This window comes from Centroberyx gerrardi, chromosome 6 (assembly GCF_048128805.1).
Source record: "Centroberyx gerrardi isolate f3 chromosome 6, fCenGer3.hap1.cur.20231027, whole genome shotgun sequence".
Lineage (NCBI taxonomy): Eukaryota > Metazoa > Chordata > Actinopteri > Beryciformes > Berycidae > Centroberyx > Centroberyx gerrardi.
Window position 1 is genome coordinate 9,793,260 of NC_136002.1, and position 12,500 is coordinate 9,805,759.

The following is a 12,500-nucleotide window of genomic DNA, read 5'->3' on the forward strand; positions in this document are numbered from 1 at the left end:
TCCCCTTGTTTTGTGCTTTTCGACCGTGTTTCCTTACTACTCTCGCCCTGGGCTGAGTACAACACTGTAGTTCTGCAGTCTTCCCCGTGTCTCTGGGCTGATGTTGTGCATGGGTGTGATGCAAATGGGCTGTCCATCTCACTCGGTTTACCAGTCAAGTCTTTCCATTTTTTTTTTCTGTCAACAAACATCTTGTTCTCTCCTGCTCTCTTCTCTAGCCCCGAGCTGCCCCGAGGCACAGCTCAGCAGGGCCAGACGAGCCTGACTGACAGGAACCAGCTAACTAACTACGCTAGCATCCCTTCATGGTAACCAGCTACTGCCCAGAGTTATGCATAATAGAGGAGTGCTGCAAACACTGTCCCATGGCTCCTGTCTTACAGGACTCAAAGACCTATAGATTGCCGTGGGATGTTAACATGTTAGCATTGCCTCTGAATCAGTCAATGTTCCATTCTGAGTCTTTCGCCAACAATGTAGTCTTGTCAAATTGATTCAATTTAGTCAATTAACCAGCGACTAAAATGGCATATGAGTTTCAACAAAAATGTGTCTACTGCAGCTGTTTAATTGTAGTGTAGCTAAATTAGCACTTCATTAATGTGCTGTAGATTCCATTTGCAACATTTCGATATTTCACAAGTTATCAGTTGATCTGGGAGCTGTCTGATGTTTTTGGGAACACTGTCAAGATGGAAAAACAGGCGTGGTGTGGTGTACATTAATGTGCATGTCTGTGATAAATAAATCATGTCTCCAAAGATAAGCATGCATTTGCTGGTCTGTAAGGGTAAATGCATGTCTGTGATTGGATAACATAAAGCATGTTCTTTTTGAGGGTTTTCTTTCTGAAAAAACAGCAACTGTTTTTTAAAGGGAGATGATAATCATCTACCATTTTGGCATATTTTTGTCAATAATAGAATGAAAAAAAAAAAAAAATGAAAGAAAATGATAGCTGGTAGAAAATTTCTATTCATCATTGTCATTGTTACGAAATAAAAAAGGAAGTTTGTCAGTGAGCATAATCCTCATTCATTTAATGACGAGATTAACACTGGAATCGGTCCAAATACACCAAGTGAGCAATATGAGCACCACAAACTTCTTTTCATGAAGTAGACTGACCAGGTGAACCCAGTCGAAAGCTGTGATTCCTGATTTCACTTATTAAATCCACTTTAGCAGTGAATAGAAGGAGATGCAGAACGTAGGAGACAAGTTAAAGAAGGACGTTGAAGATTTGACACAATTGAGACATGGGCTAAGCAAAACGGGTTCAACTCAGCATCCTAATGTTTTGTAGACTCAGTGTAAAATGGACAAAGTAATGGAGAGAGCATGGTGGGGGCAAAGTTACAGAAGGGGAAGGGCAAAGAGCCAGGAGAAGGAATTAGAGACGGTGTGACGAGTGGGCAAAAGTTTGAAGAGAAGAGGAACGGAAGAGGCGGAGGAAGACAAAGGCAAAAGAGAAGGATGCACCATAGGGAGGGAGGGAGGTAGAGAGGAGAGGAATAAATCAAAAGGAAGAAAGAGAGGGGAGAGGGGAGGAGTGAAATGGAGGAGGGAGGATGCGGCTCTGTTTCCAGGGAGGCCTAATTGATAAAGTCACCCCGGGCAGCGCTGGCAGTGCTTGTGGAGTGAAGGGAGGAAACCAGCAGCGCAGCTCCGTTAAAACAGCGCTCTCCTCTCATTCGGGAGCCGAGTGTCAAAACTGCTGTTGATTAATGCATGAGAAAACCATAGAGAGCCTGGAAATCTCTGTGTGTGTGTGTGTGTGTGTGTGTGTGGTGTGTGTGTGCGTGTGTGCGTGCATGACTGCTTACTTACTCACTCAGCGCAAGGTGCAGCCATGATGGCATGGAGAACAAATGGTAGGTGAACGCAACACATACACACACACGCGCACACAGACACACACACACACTCGATCCATGGCTGGCAATTCATTTGCATCACAGGCCTGTGTTTTTATTCATGTGGCTCTTTTATTCATATGCTTTACTTTTATTTCAGTTTCAAACAGATGCCCGTGACGCTGTGATGTGATGAGTCTCTGGCACAGCTTCACTGGGTGGGATGGGGCGAACGCACACACACACACACACACACACACAAACACACACGTTGCTGTTTAACTGTGATGATTGATGATAGAGCAAAGACCTGACCAGAGAAAGACGTGATACACATGTAAGGATGAAATATATCCCCTTTTTTCTGACACTCAAGCTGAATTCTTGAGCAAATTCGCATCCAGTTTCTCTTAAATGCAGCACAACACTGAATGCAGAACAGTCACTTGCTGGGATGGAGCCATGGCGACACATTAAAAACCCTGTCGCTGTTTTGGTTCAAACCTCCTTATTTATTCTTACAAATGATTTTCAGGTTTTCAAACCAGAAGAAAGGATTGAAAACATCGCTGTTTACCCGTTTCATGCACGATTGTCAACTTTTGTGAGCTGCATGCCGTGGCATTTTCAAATTTGCCAACACACACAGGCACAAATGCTGATCACACACGATCATTTTTTCTGAGCGTGGGACCACATAAGGAAGAGCGAGAGGGAGCGATCGAGCGTAAAATCACGCGTCTCCTGCTCCAGGCGTGACAGTTGGCAGCTCTGATCGCATTTCATGTTTTACCGGCATCCTTTCAGAATCCCACATCCCGTTCGAAACACCTCGTGCAGCCGCCGCCGCGTCTCATAACCTCTGGACTCGCTGCGGCAAGACCAAAGCGCTCTCCAAGACCGTGAAAGTAAGCGCAAAGCATGAACGCCTCTACACATGGATTCACGCATGTGCACCTACACCTGTGCCCACACACACATATAAACAGCTATGTGTTTTGCCGAAGACCCAGTGGCTTCGTAGCGAGCTGCGTCCATGTAAAGGACCCTGTGATGTTGCCGCTGCCCACGAGGCACCGGGGCGGACCGACGAGCGAGCGGGCGAAGACATCCGTGTGAAACTCAGGTGGTATAATTGTGTACCCAGCTGCTCGCTGGAACCTCATCAAGCACCATGCTCAAAGCACTGAATAAAAAAAAACAACAAACCAACCCAGTTTCCTTCCTGAAATGCCACTCAATTACTGTACGCCGCTTTAATGGTGTTCGACTGAAGGATTCCATACACCTTTTTCTAACGGTTGTTTTTTTCTACACACTTTGGCAAGCACTCTTCCACTTTCTGAAAAGTTTAAGCTACTTTTTGTCTCTCCTTGGTGTCACACATAAGCAAGCATTGTACTTTTGTGCAACTTTCCCTATTGCGTTAAATCTTTTGAATAACCGCTCCTGCTACTGTACATCTGAGTGTGATAACAAAGCTATTTAATTCTTCGCACACTACTGTACATAAGGCTCTTATATAAGAGGAAGTTACACATCAGAGTAAACAAGCAGAGTCTTCTGGACAGGCCTGTTTATAACCACAGACCATAGGGAGCACATTAGAAAAGGTCCTCATTCATATTTCACACAGAAGCAAATGTTGGTCCTCTCCTCCACTGTGTACAGAGCACACAACCTCTGCTTACAAGAAAACCAGATGAGCTAAAGCCGTGGAAAGTCTTTAGCTTCTGCCTGTTTTGCATGCACTGTCCTTGTTGAAAGGTTGCAGACTTTGTGCATAACTGCATGATCGGAACTACTGAATACAACACACAAACACAAAACCGCAATATGCATCAGGTTGAGGAATCAATCTTTGAAAGGTTAGGAACTTGTGCAGGTTAATCTCTTTGGCTGGGAAAACTCAGTGGTTCCCTCTCATTTGGGGAGGAATTAGGGGGTTACTCTCATTTGCAGATGGACTTCGACCGGTCAAAGGAAACTCAAGTGATGATGTCAGCTGAACGTCTGCCTGAAGTTTTGCTCACATGACTCTCCCCGTTTAATCCTCTCCTCTCCTCCCTCCCTCTCTCCATCCTTCCCTCCTCAGCCTCACCCAATGAAAGAGCCTTAAAAACCTCTTGCTCATCCTCCCCCTCATCCCCTGCCCCGCCCATCCTGGTTGACCTATTAGCCACAACAGCCAACTCCCTAACAGGGCCCACTGACTAGCCTACATAGCTTAATACTGTCCTGCTAAACTGGACTGACTAGCCCAGCTTAATGCGCTCCTAATGCATTACTACTGTAAACACCAGGCCACATAGCCCACATACAGTTTATAGTAAATCAATGCAATCATAGCATGTAGCACTGCTCACACTATTCACTTTTAGCCTGGCTCGTAAACCATAGTAAATTCATAGTATAAATCATAGTAAGTAATACCAAAGTGATGTTATATTAAGATAGTTACATAAAGATATTTAAGGGCAAAAAAACAAAAATGAATGCTTTTCTGAAAATATAATTGATGTTCATTTATATTGGTGGTTGCCTTATGATGATGATTGACTTGGGGTCATAGTTTTATTTACCACTGCCGCTACATCAATGCTTATGATACCACGTGTAAATGAGCTTACACATCTAAAACTGGCTTTGTGTTGTATACAAACAAGCATGGGCACATAAATAAAGTAGCACCACATGCCACAGAAATTAACAGGAGAAATAATTGAATTATCCTGATTTTTGACGGTAAGTGGATGCAATCGTCAATTTGGGGGTGTAACAGAAAAGTAATATAACGAGTAGTGTTATGAATTACGGAATTAGTAATGAGCGCAAGACTGATTACTAATGCAAACGAACCGGGGGAAGCTATAGAGAACAAGCTAGCGGGCTATCAAACAAAGCAGCGGGCCAGGCTGCACGCACTGAGTGAGTGAGCAGAAAGTTAAAGTAGGCCACTGCCCCTCGTGCACAGATAAGCCTGGGCACTGGAAGACTACCGCTAAAGCAGCAAACAGATGGCTCTGCACATGCAGCCCTGGACACAGCTACACACACACACACACACACACACACACACGTCCAAAAACATGCACTCAAGCACCAACTTCACTAGAATACACTAATCACAAATACACAACTCTAATCTGAAACACTGTTCATATGTTCACATGGTCACAAATACTGCATACGGCAAAAAATACACCGCTTTGCATGTTGTCGCTGCTTGTAGCCCTGTATACTGTTTCAAAAGGCAGCTGAAGCCTCGGACCTGGATTTCCCCAAAGAAACAGCCTCTGTTCCCGTCAGCCGCCAGCCACCAAGCAGCCTCCATACCGTCTGTGTGTGTAGTAACTCCGCTCCCTGGCAGACTTGCTTGTTTGGCAAACCTGTCACAGTGTCTGCACGTAAATCTAACATCCTGGCAAGCATACTGATCTGCCAGTAAGATGACATGATTGGCAAGGGGCTCTGTTTTGCTATTTGGCAGCTGCCATCCCAAAGTCCCTTTTAACTGGGTGACAACGGCCCGCGTTCGACGGATGCCGAAGACGTCAAAAATGAAGCAGCATTAGGCAGAGTCTCGTTGTCTGGTAGGTATTGAAGGAATAGCTGGTATAGGAATAGCAGTTGGTGGGATAAGGGGTGTAAACATAGCAAACCCAAACCAAACCGACTCACAGTGCCTTAACTCAGCTTGGATAAGAGGAATAGTGTGTCTCCAAAATCATCAATATCATACTGTAGATACCACTTTGAACCCACTGAGAAAACCACTGTGTTGTAGAAAACCAGCATAGTTTCCCTCTCTGTGCTGCGTGTCTGCAGGTACGACTAGACCTCTGGCACTCTCTCCACTGTCTGCAGGCCACAGGTTACCGGCAAATACAGTCTAAGCTTCTCAGTCAGCCAGTCATTGACTCACACAGCCAGCCAGCAGATAATACTAGAGGGCTATTCCTGGAAGCAGCGTTTAGCCTCAGGTAACCTTGTCTGAGGCCCCTTAGTTAGTAATTGGCCTGCAGGCACAGATTGCCCTCTCTTTGATTGTCTTTCTCCTCTTTGTTCCCTTTTCCACTTATTTTTTTGTTCCTCTCCCTCTCTTTCCCTCTCTCTCTCTCTCTCTCCCTCCCTCTCTCTCTCTCTGTAGGACACTTGGGAGCCACAGTGTTTCTGCAGGTGACTTGGTCAGTACAGCGCTCCAGGAATGAGGGGCCGATAATGATTTATCGTCCATTTGAGTCCCTCTGTGACTTACCTTCAGAATGAACTCTAGTTCAACTCAGTGCAACTGACTTATATATACTGTACTGTACTACTGGAGGAAAGTCGAGAGCAAGGCTGAAATGTGCACCTGGAGTTGTGCTGTGGCAAAGACCTGTGCTGTATTTGATTTGAGATATTTTAAACTGGGTGAAGTTAATTATAAGTTGTGGTAGTGCTTCAAATGTATATAGGCTATCGTCTATCTTTGTTTCTTAACCCCTATATAGTCAGGGGAAAGTCTACAACTAAGGACAAAGAATAACCATTAAACCAATAAACAGTTAAACCAATAATAACCAATAGGAGGTAGCTATAGTAGTAGTAGCAATAGTAGTAGTAGATGTGAAATAGTGAAGTCATGTTGTTGTTCTTGTCTGAATTCATGTCTAAGTGAACTGATTACACCCTGGGACCGTGAGCATATAGTACCTGTGCATTTCATATACAATACATAAGGGTGTTCCATTTGTGAGGCAACATATATACAAAGCAACTGAGAACTGTGTAATGTAAGAGCGGAATAGTAAGGGGCTGCTGCCTAGGCACATTCAGATAGAGAGAGAGAGAGAGAGAGAGAGAGAGAGGCTGGCTCTGAGTGCACAGTATGTGAAAATCGGGGCAAAGTAGGGGCAGAGGGGGGCATGTGTTAACTCAAGCAAGGAGAGAGGAGAAGGAAACACATGAGGGTGGGAGAGCGTACGATGCATGAGTGTCAGAATAAGGTCGGAATAAGCATTTTCCAGTTGACGCAATCCATTACTTTTGCTTAATTATAGAAACTTAGACTGTTAGTTGATAAACATGTCAGCCTGATATCTGTCAGCCAGGTATCAGTGCATCCCTAAAGCCTAGCAACATAGTGCTAGAGCAGGCAGGATGCCTCAGCAGTCCTGAATGGATGTGTTTTCTAAGGACAGCATGTCTGTCAGTCAGCCAGACAGGAGGAGAGGCTGTCAGGGGACGGCAGGGAACAGAGGGAGTGTGTTAGAGCCACACCACAGCACAACTAAGGCCGTTTCCCCACAGGAGCTGCCGCTACTTCCTACTTCAACATCTCTCTTAGGGATACGCATCAAAATTGTTTTAGCAATGTCAAAATGCTGTCCTTCCTGACCTTTCTCTTCACTTTCTTTCTTTCCTTCCTTCTTTCCTTTCTTTCTTTCTCCATGTCATCTGTCTTTCCCTCATTCTCCATGACTTGTCGAAATAACAAACATACAAAACACACACACACACTATGTAAGATTAGTACTGTCAAACTTGTGCTATATTTGAAGGAAAGGTTTGCGAAGCCGTTGACTACACTTCACCAGCTGTCACACTCCCACACACACACACACACACACACACACACACACACACACCAGTCCTCTGAGACACCACCACAGTCACAGCCAGCCTCGCACACACACAACTTTTTGCTCCACATGTCTCCGGTTCAAAGGTTAGAGTTTGCGATCTCCCTGTGGACAACTGCTCTCAGCTGACTCCGCCGTGACGTACGACCCACCAAGTGATGCATGTTGTTGTTTAGAAAACAAGTAACAACAACTATTGATTTCTCCCCCATCCTATCTAGTAATGCCGTTTATAGATCAACCTGGTCCTCTTTTGATTAAACATTTTTTTGGAAACCTATTTCCTATTTGAAAGAGCAACAACTGGATCCTTCCAAAACAGAAATTTCCCATTTCCAGTTTTGCATAAACAACTGCTTTAACAGTGAATACTGCATTGATACACAGATGCCCTTTTGCACTGGCATAATGCACATATCAAGGATGCAACATAAAGATACATATCCTATTATACTATTTATTACATGACTGGTCATACATAATTATTTCCCTATATTTCCCTTTATTACCCAAGCTCAGCCTTGTCCTGTTCAATCTATTATGACATCACAAAGAGGTATGGAACTCTATAGATGCCCTTTGTAATAGCACAAATACAAAATATCCCATGGTTACCTGAGCATGTTATGTGAGTGCTTATACTTTCAAATGGAAATACACTCATGTGGACCAACATCAGTCAACGAAACACCAGACCCAAACAGGTAATTGTAATAGAATTGTACTGGCATCACCATCACATTCTTTTCTTTAATTTCTGTATCAAACAAGCTCTGATCTATCTCTACTAATCAGGTAGAAAGAATAACTCTGAGGTAAATTTAAAATAGTAATTTGGGAATAAATCAGAAAGTGCTTCTGCCTGGGGAGTTTTGGTCTTTTGGCCCCAATCCCTTTGATGTGTGCTTCTGTCTAGATGTCGACCGGCACGGTGATGGTTTTAAACTCATTCTGCTCTTGGAATGTCGGTGTGGGTCGAACGCTGGCTCAGCAAACACTGGGAACACCAGGCTACATTCTCATTCTGCACGCTGGTCAAATTTACATCCCATTTCATTCAGAGTAAACTTTACTGTACTTACACACCGCTTGGCATGGGCGTGTGCATATTAGCACACACACGCACACACAAGCGCGTGCACACACACACACACACACACACACACACACACACACACACACAACACCCTCTATCATTCTTCTAGTATTCAGCAAAAAGCAGCTCTAAAAAAAATCAACACAAACACGCTGAGTCTGCGCTCTTCGGGGGGCTGTTTCCTGCACAGCATAGAAACCACGAACTCAAGAGAACCGAACAGTGATTACTGTAAAGACGAAGTTTTCTTACATACTGATCAGTCAAAAGCAAGGCCTTGAGCATTTGACCATCTAAGATTTTAGCATATTCATATGAATATGCGAAATATGGTATATCAAGAGCCTGATCTGAAAAGGAGACATCCACCATTTGGAAAATGTGACAATTAACTTTGTTGGTAGAGTAAAACTGACAAAAAGTGACAAAATACTAATATTTATACGTAATTATTTCACTCAAAATGAATATATAGAGTTTTAGGATGAAATTGTTCATATGATCTTGAAGAGTTGATGGGAATGTAGATGGAAAACTGACTTTTTGGAACTTTATAAATGCTTCAAAACTGAAAATACAAGTCTGGTTTAATCTACATTTTACAAACACTGTACAGCCGCAAAATACATGTAAAACTGTCACATACTTTCGGTCTTGTATCATTTTTCAGTGTGAAGAAAAGGCCTTAAATCCAATAAATCACTACATAAACAAAGTCAGTGGCAGGGCGATAGTGTTTCAACAGGGATGATATACTGCAACAAGATAAGATAAAACCTTAATGATCAACAAAAGAATACGATATAGATAAAAAAACAACAAATAGAACAAGATATTATTAAATGGAACATAATAAGATAATACAACAGATAAACCTTATTGAGGATAACCCAATAAATGGAACAAATTTCAGATAAACATCAAGATACAGAGTCTTCATTATGCTCATACAGAGCTCTGACTGGCTTGAAAGAATTCCTGCAATGTTGACTATTGACAGATTAACAGACGATTGCTGTTAACAGACCTACAAATTTACAGTCCAGTGCGAGGGTATAAACTGTTGGCTCTCCACATTATTACAGCAGATTTAAAGAGCAGAGGTTCAAGGGTGCATTGTTTCCTGTTAAACATTATGCAATAATGAATTGGACTGTTTGTCCTCAGTGTCCTCAGTGCTTCCTTCTATGTTTCACCCCACTACTGGCTTTGTTTGTGTTTTGATTTGATTTCAGATATTTTGACTCGAATTGATAGACTGAGTTGTTTGATTCAAGTGCTGAATGTATGACAGCTGAGCATGAGTTTACATGCATTTTGGGTCTGTAAAAGCTTCACTTACATCGGTATGCAAGCAAACCTGTGTCCAAGACAAACTCTTCAAGAATCTATGTGAATATATTTCAAGTTATGTTTCCAAATAAATTCTGGAGCTCTTCTTAAAGCCTGGATGGTGGCTGGTGAAAGCAGAAAGGGCTAATAGTGTATGCCATGCTTCTTGCTATGTAACATTATTATGGGACTCTTAGCTCCACCAAATAGACGGCACTATGAGACACCGAAGTCGCTGAATGAGATTCAGAAGGTAGTACTCATCAATTTGTAGTCCCATTGAGAGTTCAGAGGTGCAGCACTGTGGGTTTTGTAGTTCCTGTAGCCAGCGCGGCAGCACTTCGGGAGTTAGTTAATGCTGTTGTCAGTCTGTGACCTCTTCCTCGGTAACAGGCGCCTCATAAGCCTGTGTACATGTGTGTGTGAGTGTGTGTGTGTGTGTGCGTGTGCGTGCATTTGTGTGTTTGACGGAGCAGAGCCCCAATGCCGAGCACATCTGCTCCGGACGCCCCTGGCACTGCCATATGGCTGGCAAACACGCCTCCTACTCCTCCTCCGCAGAGAGAGAGAGAAAGAGAGAGCTTGGAGTGAAAAGAGAAAATGAGTGAAAATGAATGTGCGTGCATGACAGAGAAAAGTGAGCGCGAGGGAAGAAAGGCAGAAGAGAGTAACAGCTGATGAGTGAGGAGCAGCACGTGCCTCCCATTACGCTCAGCTGACGGAGCCACTCCACTCCCAAACACACTAATGTCTTGAACACTCCAACAAAACTGTTTTCTACTATCTGCACCGGGCCAAATCAAATACTGCTTGCGTAATACTTCTTAGTGACAGTTTTTACCTGCTTGGAGTGCTAGATGAGTGGGGATTACCACATCAGGACAAATCAAACGGTGTTACAGCATCATTGTCAAGTGAAAACCTAAAACGTAACTCCAATTTTGGTGATTTTCACGTTTTAACTTCAACTAAAGAATTACATGGTCTTCTATGGGTCGAGAGAATTCTGCGACCTTTGGGTTTATGAAACCCTTTCAAAACCTATTGGATAAACTGAAAAATACATTGTCACCAAGCTAAAACAAGGCTGTTTTCTTCGTTTATGAAATGTTGACACTTTGGAGATACAAGGTTTTAACCCAACAACAGCGATAGCTAAGTTATTCTTAAAGTATCCTAAATTTACTATCAAATACTTGCCAGTGATTGCCTGAACTTACTGCTGCTCACTGTATGATCCTAAGCAGCAAACTTAAAACAAACACTAACCATGCCTTCACACTGGGAGCAACACGATCAACAAGTCACCAGAAGTCCATTCATTTCCTATACAGCTGAGTGAGCAGGGAAGCTCTGCCGATGTGTTGACAGTCAATAAGTTTGTTGTCTGAGGAAAAGTTGGCCACAGCTGAACTTTCACAGTCATCGGCTGTCAACAGCCAATTACATTTCCACACTTCCTTGTTTCCCTACTGATGTGATTTTGTCCCATGACAAATAGTTCCGCCTGGCAAGTGCAAAATGGAGGAGAAGTTGATTACAGCCATTCAAAGCTTCCCAGTTCTCTACAACTTTTAATTGAAAGACTACAGAAATAAAGTCTCAAAAACGATGCTTGGAGATCGGTTGCATCCATCGTTGCGGTTGATGTTAAGCTCTGAGGTCATTGTACTGAGTTTTTCTGTTCATTTTCAATTAATGCTACCTAATTAGTATTTGCCAGCTATCGGTGTTACCGCATTAAAACGATGCAACATTATAAGAAGCAATACCAGAGCAGCAAAAAATACACGATTTGCCTGTTCGAAACTTTGTAGCTAATGAGATGCAATCATAATTCCTTTTATTATTATTCGATCCAGATCTTCTCTGTGCCGAATACAAATTATTAAGGCATTGTGTGCATCCATACTGTAAATACAACACTCCCATCCCCCAGCCCCTCAGAGGATACCATATGCACACATACAAATACCAGACAAACACACACCATACAGTGCAAACTATTAATTTAGCTTTGGAGCGTTTCAAAGGCAGGAGCATGTATTGACGTTCAGGCCTCGCTCGTATCTGACGCGTGGATCTTTTTGAGCAAGATGTACAGTATCAAAGGCACCGGGATGTGCTCCTCACTCTTCCTCTCGCCCTCCTCCCCCCTCCCCCCTCCCTCATCCTCTCCGCCCTCCTTTCTCATATTCATCCTCTTCTCCTCTCTCATCTCCCCACTTCTGCCCACCCCTCTTCCTCCCCCCTATCTCTTCTTATCTGCACCAACTTGCTCTCTCGCTTTCCTCTTCTTTCTTTCCTCCTCCTCTTCTCTCCCCCCCCTTCTCCTCTCCTCTCCTCTCCTCTGCTGCCCGGGGCTTGTGATGAAGGCTGTGTTGATATGAGGAAATCAATACCTCCACTACAACTGCTGTCGAGGGGCAGGTCAGAGACTTGGAGGGGTGGGGGAGGTGGGTGAGGGGGGGTACGTTGCTGTATATACGCAAGCCCATTGATCTTCCCTGTGTGTGTGTCTGTGTGTGTGTGTGTGCGTGTGTGTGTGTGTGTGTGTGTGTGTGTGTGTGGGTGTATGAGGGTCCGCTGAGG